This window comes from Monodelphis domestica, chromosome 5, assembly GCF_027887165.1.
Source record: "Monodelphis domestica isolate mMonDom1 chromosome 5, mMonDom1.pri, whole genome shotgun sequence".
In the NCBI taxonomy this organism is placed as follows: domain Eukaryota; kingdom Metazoa; phylum Chordata; class Mammalia; order Didelphimorphia; family Didelphidae; genus Monodelphis; species Monodelphis domestica.
The window spans coordinates 18,071,795-18,082,786 of NC_077231.1; positions in this window are offsets into that span (position 1 = coordinate 18,071,795).

Below are 10,992 nucleotides of genomic sequence, written 5' to 3' on the forward strand. Positions count from 1 at the left end.
CTATCCCTTTTGATCAGGTCTATTTTTGCATTGGCTTTATCAGATATCATGATTACCACTCCTGCCTTCTTTCTATCAGTTGAGGCCCAGAAGGTCTTACTCCATCCTTTAATTCTGACCTTGTGGGTGTCAACCCGCCTCATGTGTGTTTCTTGAAGACAACATATGGTAGGGTTTTGGATTCTAATCCATTCGGCTATTTGTCTACGTTTTATGGGTGAGTTCATCCCATTCACATTCAAAGTTATGATTGTCATTTGTGGATTCCCTGGCATTTTGATTGCCTTCCCTAATTCTAACCTTTTCTTCTTCGGCTCTACCTTTTAGTCCAGTGATTTACTTTGAATCAGTGCCCCTTGTCCCCTCCCTTGATGTTTCCCTTTTTAGTCCCTCCCTTTTTCTTCCCTCCCCCTCCCCCCTCTCTTTCCCTCCCTTTTTGTTCTCCCTCCCTCCCCCCCTTGGTTTTCCCTTCTCCTTACCCTTGTTGGGTAAGATAGAATTCAAGATCCCAATGGATCTGGATGTTTTTCCCTCTCAGAGTTGATTTCCCTGAGATTGAGGTTTAAGTAAACCCCCCCCCCTCTCTTCCTCTCCTTCTTATAGGAGTTTTCTTCCCCTCCCCTTCCCATGTGAATCTTTGTGTGAGAACCATTATTCTATTTGGTCTTTCTTTACCCCCTATTTATACATTACATTTTCCCCACATGTTAGTATACATAGATTGATATAAATGTAGTCCTTATAGAAGAGAGTTTGAGTAAAAGAAGAAGATAACATTTTTTCCCTTTCCTTAATATTTACCTTTTCAGGTATTCCTTGCTCTTTGATTTTCGGTATCAAACTTTCCACAGAGCTCTGGTCTTTTCTTTGCAAAAAGTTGGAAGTCTTCTATTTTGTTGAATGCCCATACTTTCCCTTGGAAGTATATAGTCAGTTTTGCTGGGTAGCTGATTCTTGGTTGGAGACCCAGCTCTCTTGCCTTTCTGAAGATCATGTTCCATGCCTTACGATCATTCAGAGTAGAACTTGCAAGGTCTTGTGTGACCCTGATTGGTATTCCTTTATATCTAAATTGTCTTTTTCTGGCTTCCTGTAGGATTTTTTCTTTTGTTTGATAGCTTTGGAATTTGGCAATTACATTCCTGGGAGTTGTCTTTTCGGGGTTTAGTGTAGAAGGTGTTCTGTGAGCTCTGTCAGTGGCTGTATTGCCCCCTTGTTCTAGAATCTCTGGGCAATTTTCTTTGATTATATCTTGTATCACCATGTCCAGTTTGGTGTTTATTTCTGGCTTTTCTGGGAGTCCAATTATTCTTAAATTTTCTCTTCTCCCTCTATTTTCCAGATCTATCACCTTGTCGGTGAGATATTTTATGTTCTCTTCTAATTTCTTGGTGTTTTGGCTTTGCTTTATTAGTTCTTGCTTTAAAGCCTGGTTTTCTTTTACAGTTTGGTCAAACTGGTTTTGTAGATGCATGAATTTCTTTTGCATTATTTCCCACTTTTCCTCCCAAAGGGCTTCCATCTTTTTGGTCATTTCTGATTCAAATTCTTCATGGGTTTGTGGAGAGTTTCTATTTCCTTTGGAAGATTTTGGAGAATTTTCTTGTATATCTTCTTCTATCTGCTCTGTATTTTGTATTTTGGCTCCATAGAATGTGTCCAAAGTTGCCCCTTTCTTCTTATTTTTCTTGGTATTTTGGGGCTTCTGTGCTTCTGTGGAGTTTGTCATCTCTGAATGTGGAGGATTAGCTTTTCTTATCTCTGTCTGGTGATCAGAGGCTTTAGTCCTGGGGAGATGTTGGTTCTATGAGCTTTCCCTGGGTTAAACTGAATATGCCTCACTGGAACTGGAATGGAAGGGTCGGACCACGAGGCCACACTCTCCCCCCAGCTCGCTTTCCGGAAGTTGCCTTCAGAATCGCTGGCCGTGAGGCTGTTTCGTCGGCCTGAGGGGGGATGGGCTGCAGCTTCCCCAAGCTCCGAGGGCAAGGACTTTCACTGAGACTTGGATAGCAGGATCCAGCCCGTGAGGCTGTCTTGCCCGCCCTGAGGGTTGCTGTTGTTTCGACCAGCTCTCTGCAGCGGAAGCCCCAGGCAGTAACTTTCACACGGACTCGGGTAGAAGGCCCTGAGGGTTGTTGTTCCGAGGACCCTGCTCTCTGAGCCCAGCCGGGCTGCGGCTTCCGGGAGCCTTGGACTCTGCGCTCCTACCCCTGAGGTCCGAGTGATCTTGGGTTCTGGCTTTTGAGGGGAGCCGTACCTTTTGAACCGGGTCCAGGTCCAGGAGGAGGGTTCCCAGGGTCTGTGCTGTTGATCGTTTTGAATTTCGGTGCCTTAGGAGCTTCTAGTTTGAGATAGGTCGGGAAGGGTTTTCCGGAGATCTGAACTTTAGCTTTCTCTAAGCCGCCATCTTAACCGGAAGTCGACCAAACCATTCTATGGCCCTTCTCACAGAATTGGCAGGTAATGGATCGATAATTAGATTTCTGGAGAGGGGCAAATGCCATTAGTTGAGTATCATGCCCACTGTTCAGTTTAGTGATCATATCTTTTAAATATCTCAATTCTTTCTTCATTTCCTCTATGAGATTATTATTTTCTTCCTCCTTTTCTTTGTTTCTCTTTGAAACATATAGAGCTGTTTTCCACAATTCTTCAAGGTCCATCTCCAGCCATCTTGGGCAATGTGTTCTAAAATAATCCCTAATCACTTTGCAAGAATTACTGACAAAGTGCCTTCTAACTTGTCTTATGCAATGTTCTTTAAATAGGTCAAAATCCAGGTATCTACCCCCAAACTCAATTATTCTGTCCATGAATCTAGAAGGTGTCTCTTCCTCATTTTGTTTAATTCTTTCAAATTCTGTCCACTTATCTGTACTGTCTGCACACCCTCTCATTGCTATTAAGATGGCCTCTCTACAATGGTATAGTTGTAGATAATCCTCAGAGTTGTTAGAGTCCCATTTGGGATACTGAGATGGCCAGTGTGCTGCGTTGCACCCCTGGGTTTTGTTGACATGAGCAATTATTTTATTTTTCTCACATTCCATTAAAAAAGCCTATAGCAAGTTCTCAACGTCTTTTTAAGATGGATTATATTGAAAAAATATATGTGTCATCTTTTTTGTTACCAGAAAGGGATCTTGTTCATATGTGGGGATATTTCGTGTAAATTCATTTATTTCTTGGGGAATAAATGGCATATTGTGCCTTAAAGTCACCACATCCCTGTTCTGTCCTATTTCAGGCACTTCTCTTAGAGGAAACAGGCCTCTAACTGAATTTGGTACCTGTAGGTCAGTTTGACTAAGATGAGTTTCTTTAGAAGGATGAGATTTCCTTGGGGCTGTAATTGGTTTTTGGTTAGGAGAAGGAACAGGAGAAACTGGGATTTCAGGAGAAGGGTCTTGGGAATTAAGTTTAGCCAAGATTTGTAGACCATGAGAGAACAAGTCTGTTAGCTGAGCTATAGGACAGGTATTTTCCATCTCCATTTTGGGGAAGGGAGTTTCCTCATTTAGAGGTTCAGAAACATGTCTGTCAGGTTCAGACCTGTTTTTGGTGGAGTGGATGTTTGCCAATTGATCCTGTAAGAAGCATTTTAAAGTTTTCAATTGTGCTTATACATTCTCCTGTATTTTAGCCTCAATTTTTTGTTTTGCTGTATTTTATCTTCAGATTTTTGCATAATTTCTTGTATTTTAGCTTCAAATAATTTTTTTATGTTAGCATCTCTTAACACAGTACTGAGGAGTACAAAAATGACATTACCTAATAACATAAAAAATTGGAGGTATCCTGAATTCTTCAATGTTCCTAATTTTTCAACTGCCATATAAATGTCAAAGAATGTAGTATTCATTTTTATATAGAGTTTTTATAATTATTTTCCTAACCGGCTTCACAAAACATGTGGGGAGCAGGCCAAGGCCAAAACTCTCTCCAGGTCTCCCTGTTGCCTAAAGGTGTTTGTTCCCTGAGGGAAAGGAAAACAGCTTCCCCAGTCCTGCTGCTTTTTGGTTTAAAAAAAAAACAGCTGTGTTCAATTCAAATTAAGGAGAAACGAGAGAAATAAAAAATGTTTTATACTCACCTGCTCTTGCAGCTGTGTTTCAAACTGTTTAAAAGGCTGACTTGAGTAAGTAATGAAGAAAGAAAAGAGATTTCACAGAAATTTGAGGGTCCTGGTCACAACCTTTGTGGATTAGCCAGACTGTAAAGATGATTTCTTAGAGTTGTGACTTAAAATCTAGATTTAATTGGTCACTGGGGAAAATCCCAAATAAAATGCCCAAGTCAGTATGGAAATTTAAATGGTAATTTAATTAATATAGAGGGAAGGTATTTAAGGAGAAGGAGGAAAGAGGATATAGGATTCTTCCTGCCTGGCCTGTGGCCAGGGGGAGTTTAAAATTCCCGCCTCTAGGTCTCTGAAGAAGATTAAAGGCTTCTAAGGAAATTCAGCCAGAAACTCATCATGGAACCAGATAAATAGCTTCTAGCCATGCTAAGATGCCGGAAGGCTCAGCACACTGTTCTCAGCTAACTCTCCACCACCAATAAGGTGCCAGAGAAAGCAAAAATCCCAAATATATAGACCTTCACCCTTGTGTCTCCTCCTCTAAATTTTCAGGTCTACCAATTATATCAAAAGCTTTTCTCCAGGACTGCCCATACTTTTAGTTCTCTTTAGTTCTTTGATTTGATTATATCTTTAGAGTTACTTAACACTTCTTTGTTAAGTTCACCTTTTGTGAGTTACTTGACCTTTTTGTGATTAATTTAACCTTTATAGTTACTTAACACCTTTTTGTATTACTAAATAATCTAAAAATAGATTTAGCTTAAAGTTCTAGCTTCAGGTGAGAACTAAGTAAGTAGGGTGGAGTAATTTAGAGTTCCCAAGACATTCCTGATTTTGTTAAACTAAGTATCTTCATTGTTACAAACAGGAAATAGCTAAATCCAATCTTCACAAGGGAAATAACCTTAATTTAATTTACCAAAATAAAAGTGACCTAGCCTCTATCAGAATGTCACTGCTAATGTGCTGAATAGTTTTATGGGTCAAATTTCACAGTTCTTTGGTCATTAACTGCCACTATAGTCGAGTTTTTTCTGAACTGTCTAGCTTCTGAAACCCCAGTTTATTTTACTTCTTGGGAGAGCAGTCACTAAAGTACTATGAATCTATCAAGTAGTGAGCTGACCAGTAATTTTCTCCCATGTCTCACACTCAGGTTCTTCTGTTCCTTAAAAAAAATTACTAAAGGGTCATAGATGGGATGAGAACCAAGAGAAAAAAGAGAAATAGGGGGAAAAGGGAATTAGGCTTCCATGGCTTATCTATAGATAGAGTTTATGATGGTTTTCAGGGATATGCTTCAGACCCATTGAAACAGGACCTCGATATATAGATCACATAGGCTTTATTGAAATTATTTTCAATATTTATTCATTTAGATCTGTTTTCACTCAGTGGTATCGCATTACAATAAAGCTTACTCAATGAGGCTTCCTGATGCAGAGGAGAAAGTGGTAGGGGCTAGGAATGGCGATATAAACTTGTATTCTAAGCTACAAGGGAAGTTAAGGCTAGCAGATCTCTTAAGCCTAAAAGATCTGAACTGCAGTGAGCTGCTAATTGAGTGTCCAGCATTAATGTGGTAAGTGGCCAGGAGATTGGGATGGAGGGGTATAGAGGCTATTGGGGTGCCTAAGGAACTAGAAAACATAGGAAACAAAAGATTAAAGTAATAATAATTGCTAAAAGTTAAATAGCATTTGCTATGTGCCATGAATTGAACTAAGTGTTTTGTAATTATATTGCTTAATTTTTTAAAAACACATTACATCTTAGAATCAATACTGTGCATTTGGTTCTAAGGTAGAAGAGCAGTAAGAGGTAGGTCATGGAAATTTGGTGACTTGCCCAAGGTCATACAGCTAGGAAGTATCTGTGGCCAGAGTTGAAATCAGGAAGATGAGCTTCTTGACTCCAGGTCTGATATTCTATCCACCTCACCATCTAGCTGCCCCAAGATATGGAGAGAAGGAAGAAGGAAGAAGAAAAGAGGAGGGGGAGGAAGAGAAGGAGGAGAAGAAGAAGGAAGAAAGAATGAGAAAAGAGAAAGAGAAAGGAAGGAAGGGAAGGAGGAAGAAACAAAGAAAATTGGATTTGGTGTTAGTAGAAGACAAGTTCAAATCTTTGTCACTGATCACCTTCAAGGCTTTGGACAAATGAGTCCATCTCTGTGAGTCAAATGAGGGGGTTGGACTAGATGATATCTAAATCCCATTATACTTGTTCCATAGGACAGGGGATGAACCTCATTGTTGAAAAATAAAAGCCATGAACCTAAGTTGAGTCTCTAGAACACATATGCATCATCCTTCTGATCCCATTTTTGATGTACTTTGTTTCCAGGTAATGGAGCAGAACAAAACCCCACCACAGATCCTTACTCAGACAAATGCAGGAACATAGATATAGCAAATAAGTCAAGAAATTGAGTAACCAAGGTCACCCAGAAGAAAAAAAGATTAAAAAAAGAATTCTAAATTCTAATTTTAGAATTTAGACAAAAAAATTAGACAAAAAAAGAAATTGAGACAAAAAAAAAAACCAAAACAAATTCTAAAAGCTTTACTTGGAAATTCCCTCCCATCCTCTCCCAAGTATTAAGCCATGAACCTGGCTTGACAAATCTGATATTTGTACTTCAGTATTGATTTGATTATAAAACAAATTTTAATTAAATCTCTTTACTTCTTTCATATTTATAAGAATAGATTTTCAAGCTTATCCCCATGAACCTCTCTATGTTCTCTGCCCTTATTACTCATCTAATATAGATGAAATAGAGCTCATATCTACCAGATGTTAGAACCGATAAGTGCATCATTTTCAGTTTCATCTCTGTCTAAACCTCTAGTCCAGGTTTACTGATGAACAGCTCTATTCCCAGTTCCCAATCGTCAACAGAACAATGAGCTCATTGTTGCTTATTACTGTTCACCACTTGGAAAAAAGAAAAGAAAAAAGGAAATTTCCCATTTAGCAACCAATATTTTCAGGGTATCTATTTTGGTACTATTACAAAGATACTAGTCAAGAAGCAAAAGAATACAGTGAATAACCATTTGATTCTACTTGTGTCTATAGCTGGTCCAGTTTTAACTAGGTCCTATGGCTTTGGGTCCAAATTAACCTTTGCTGGTAGGTAGAAATATTTTCCCTGATAGCCCCTGGTCACCACAATTTCTGACAATCATGTCAGTTCTAGTAGTATAAACCATGACCCAGTGGACTATCCCAGGTTCAATGTAGAAGAGAACCAATCTTATAGCAATGACTATTACAAACATTTGGGACCATAAATAAAAGCCATGGGAATGGTATAGAAATTAGAAGAATTACTTGAAAAATACATTCAACAGTGGACTTAACATACAAATAAGAATTATCTTCTAAAATTTAGTCACCAGTTGTCTTCCATTTCCTCTAAGGGGAAAACAAATAAGTGGAAATAGTCTGCAACTGCAGACAGAATTATTTAGTATTAGTCCCAAGGAAGAATTTGACCAGATGAGTTCTCAGCCCATAAATTGATTACTGAGCTGAGTTATAGAATTATCTTCTCTGAAATCTGTACCAACAATCCAATCCATGTCTTCTAATGTCAAAAATGGTTTAAGAAATGTAATATGCAAAGTTTTAGAAAATAAATTAACTCATCTTTCTGGGTCTTTTTATTCTAAATATCACTCTTTGTAGGCTATTGGAAGGTTCTGAATAGTTGGCCCTGCCCGTCCACTTGGGTGAATTGTATAGAGGATTCAGCATTGTAACTGCCTTAGGGACTGCTAAAAGCATGTGTCCCACTTAGAACATTGCTAGTAATTTTTGTAGGAAGCAGAAAGCCTTACATAGTCTAAATAATCCTACTCAGGCACTAAAGAAAAATAGTGGAGGAAAAAAATGGTGTGTCTTATCAGTTTATGGACCAAGAAGTTTCTTGAGAGAAGAGGGGGGAAAGTCAGAATTTTTTTATTATTTATTCTAAACAGTCTATGAAAGAAATTTTCCTATAGCTAGGTCAAGGGAGAAGTGAACTCTAAAGATAGAACACAAAGGACACATAGTAAGATACTCTTCAATGTAGTGGTAAGACTCTAAGAGGACTAGCACAGTGGATAATTCACAGAGTTCGGAGTCAGGAGTTCAAATTTGACCTCAGACAATTATTAGCTGTCTGACCCCAGGCAAGTCACTTACCCCTTCTGTCTTAGTTTCCTCATCTTTGCCAAGAAAACTCCAAATAGAGTCAACAAAGACTTGGGCAAGGATAAAAATATAAAGCCTCTAAGAATTATAGACTCTCAGTCATAAAAATCCTCAGATGACATTTAGTCCAACCCTTATTCCAAGACTCTCCTAAAAAATCCCTCACAAGCCATCATTCAGTTTTTGCTTAAAGATCTGAAGTAAGGTCTTCCTCACTTGAGACAGCCCACTGAACTTTTGGATAACTGTACTTACTTGGAAGATTTTCCTTATGTGAGCACCAGAAAGGTACAAGGAAATGTCTATTTATAAAAGGGAGTGTGATATAGTTAATAGAGAGCTGGCTTCAGAGTAAGGGATGAATAAATGAATGAATATAAAAGCATTTATTAAGTGCCTACTGTCTACAAAGTGCTGGGAAAACAAATAGAAATACAAGTCTCTGCTAACACATTCTAACATATATGCATATATATGTACATATATATATATATTCATTTATAAATCAGATGGAAAAATTACCTGGTCCTCAATGTGCAGCAGAAAAATAGATGGTAATTCAATAACCTTTCCATAACAAAACCATGTAGAAAACTGACATTGAATTATTTGATAATTCCAAGGATTTGGGTGGGAAAAAAAACAAAACAAAAAAAAAACCACTTTCTTTTCTGAGTACTAAATAGTTGTACTTTGGGGGGATGAGGCAGTTGTCACAGAGTCTGGTCACATCTCCACAAGGATTGCTTCCTTAGACTATGGCTAAAGAAGAAAGACTGAGAGAAAAACTGTCTGTAAGGATGCCATTGTTCACAGGAGGAATTTATTTATCTAGCATTGCCAATGGTCATCAGTTGGTGGTGGTGGTGGTGGTGATAGTGGTCCCTTCTTTACCAGCATTGTTTCCTTTGATGGGGGCTGCAAAGATCAAGCTGGAAGCAATGTCTTTGGTCTCAGAATACTCCTGGGGTTCTTGGGATTAGGGTCCTGGGCTGCCGTCACCAGGATCTAAGAAGAGAAAATAGTTGAGATGATTTGACTCACCTGGCACATATTACATCCAATCTTTCCCTCAGGATGCCCTATTATCCCAGATAGGCATTATCTGCTCCATGAACAGCAATAGTGGCAGTAGAGATGGTGTGTACACAGCTTGCTATCCTAGATATTTACTGTTGGGTAGAATTTGGGGGGTATTCTTCTGAAAAGTTCTAAGTGGTTAAATTAAGGCAATGAACTCTTCTGTAGGCATCTTCAGTTCTGGCTCAGTAGCCGGGTAATAAAAATTGGTTTATCACACATGGGTAAGTAAGACTATGGGAAATGGTAAAAGGAAATCATCAAGTGCTCTGAAGTATTGTCCCTTCAAATGTCCATAATTTCCCTCAGTCTCCACTTGGATCGATACTGAACAGAGCATATTTCTTCCATTATAGAGAAGTCTACAGTTTCATGTACAATCCCATTTTTTCCCATATGTGTTGAAATGCTCATTTGTTGATTAGTAAGCATAAGAAACAATTTTCAAAAAGAAGTTGTATTTCCTCTTTTGAAAATTATCCATTCATATATCTTACATAATTTATCCATTTCAAACCAGGAATCATTGCAGTGGGGGTTTTTATAGTCCCTTACATATTTTAGATGTTTTTATATCAAACTCATTATAAATATTTTTCTCAATCTATTATTTTTCTTCAGATCATTCACACCTATTCTTATAAACCTGAATTGTTTTCTAGCATTTTATTCCAATCTAATGAGAGGGCAGTCCATCCAAAACATGTATAAGTATTTCAGTCTCTAACAGAAAGTAATTTTAAAGAAACTATTCATTCTTTTAGTTTTCTATAGCATAAGAACCATTTTAGAATTTTAAAAAATTAGTCTTAGCTTTTTATTCCTCTTTTAAATTTTTTTATTATTGTTTATCCCCTGTGCTAAATGCCTTCTTAATAGTAGATTTGGGTTTTTTAATGTTCTTTAACCTTTTGTGTTGATAATTCTGACTCACTTTTTATCTCAAATGCTTTAATAAAATTTTAAAAGATCACTCAACTAATAGTAGCCTTAAGGTATATTATTATTTTTTTCAGACTCTTATTATCCAGTTACTTTGGATTACCTCTTCTACTGCTTATTAGGACCTCTTTTGTGGTGGCTTTTTTTAAATTAGTAAATCCTTTCCAGTTTTATTTAGCTTTTTAATTAAATTCTCATATTTTCAAATAGAATGGCAATATTTGCAGGTATGTAATCTTTGGGTCCAAATTTAAGGATTTGAGAATCTTACATATTTTATAAATTGTTGACATTTTTCTCTTTTCAATTTTGAAAAAAAGTTAGTAAATCAAAGAAAACCTGTAACTCAGGAAAGGATTTCTGTAATTGATACTATAAATTGATACTATAAATATAACTTCTTTTTTCTTCCTTAACTTCCAGATAAACTTTTCCTTTGTCTTTTTAACTCTAGTTTTACAATTAGATGTCATGGTGAAGCAAGTAAGTTTTCTCTTTGTTGGCATCCTTTATATTCTCTCTTTATATTTTTATTGTGTTCCTTGGTCTGGATCACTAAGGGAAATTTTCTGTATTTAGATTGTTAATATGGTGTCTAATCTTTTTCTTATTAAATATCTTTTAGAATCCAAATTAATCGAATATTTGTAACTCTTGGTTTGTGCTACTAATCTGATATC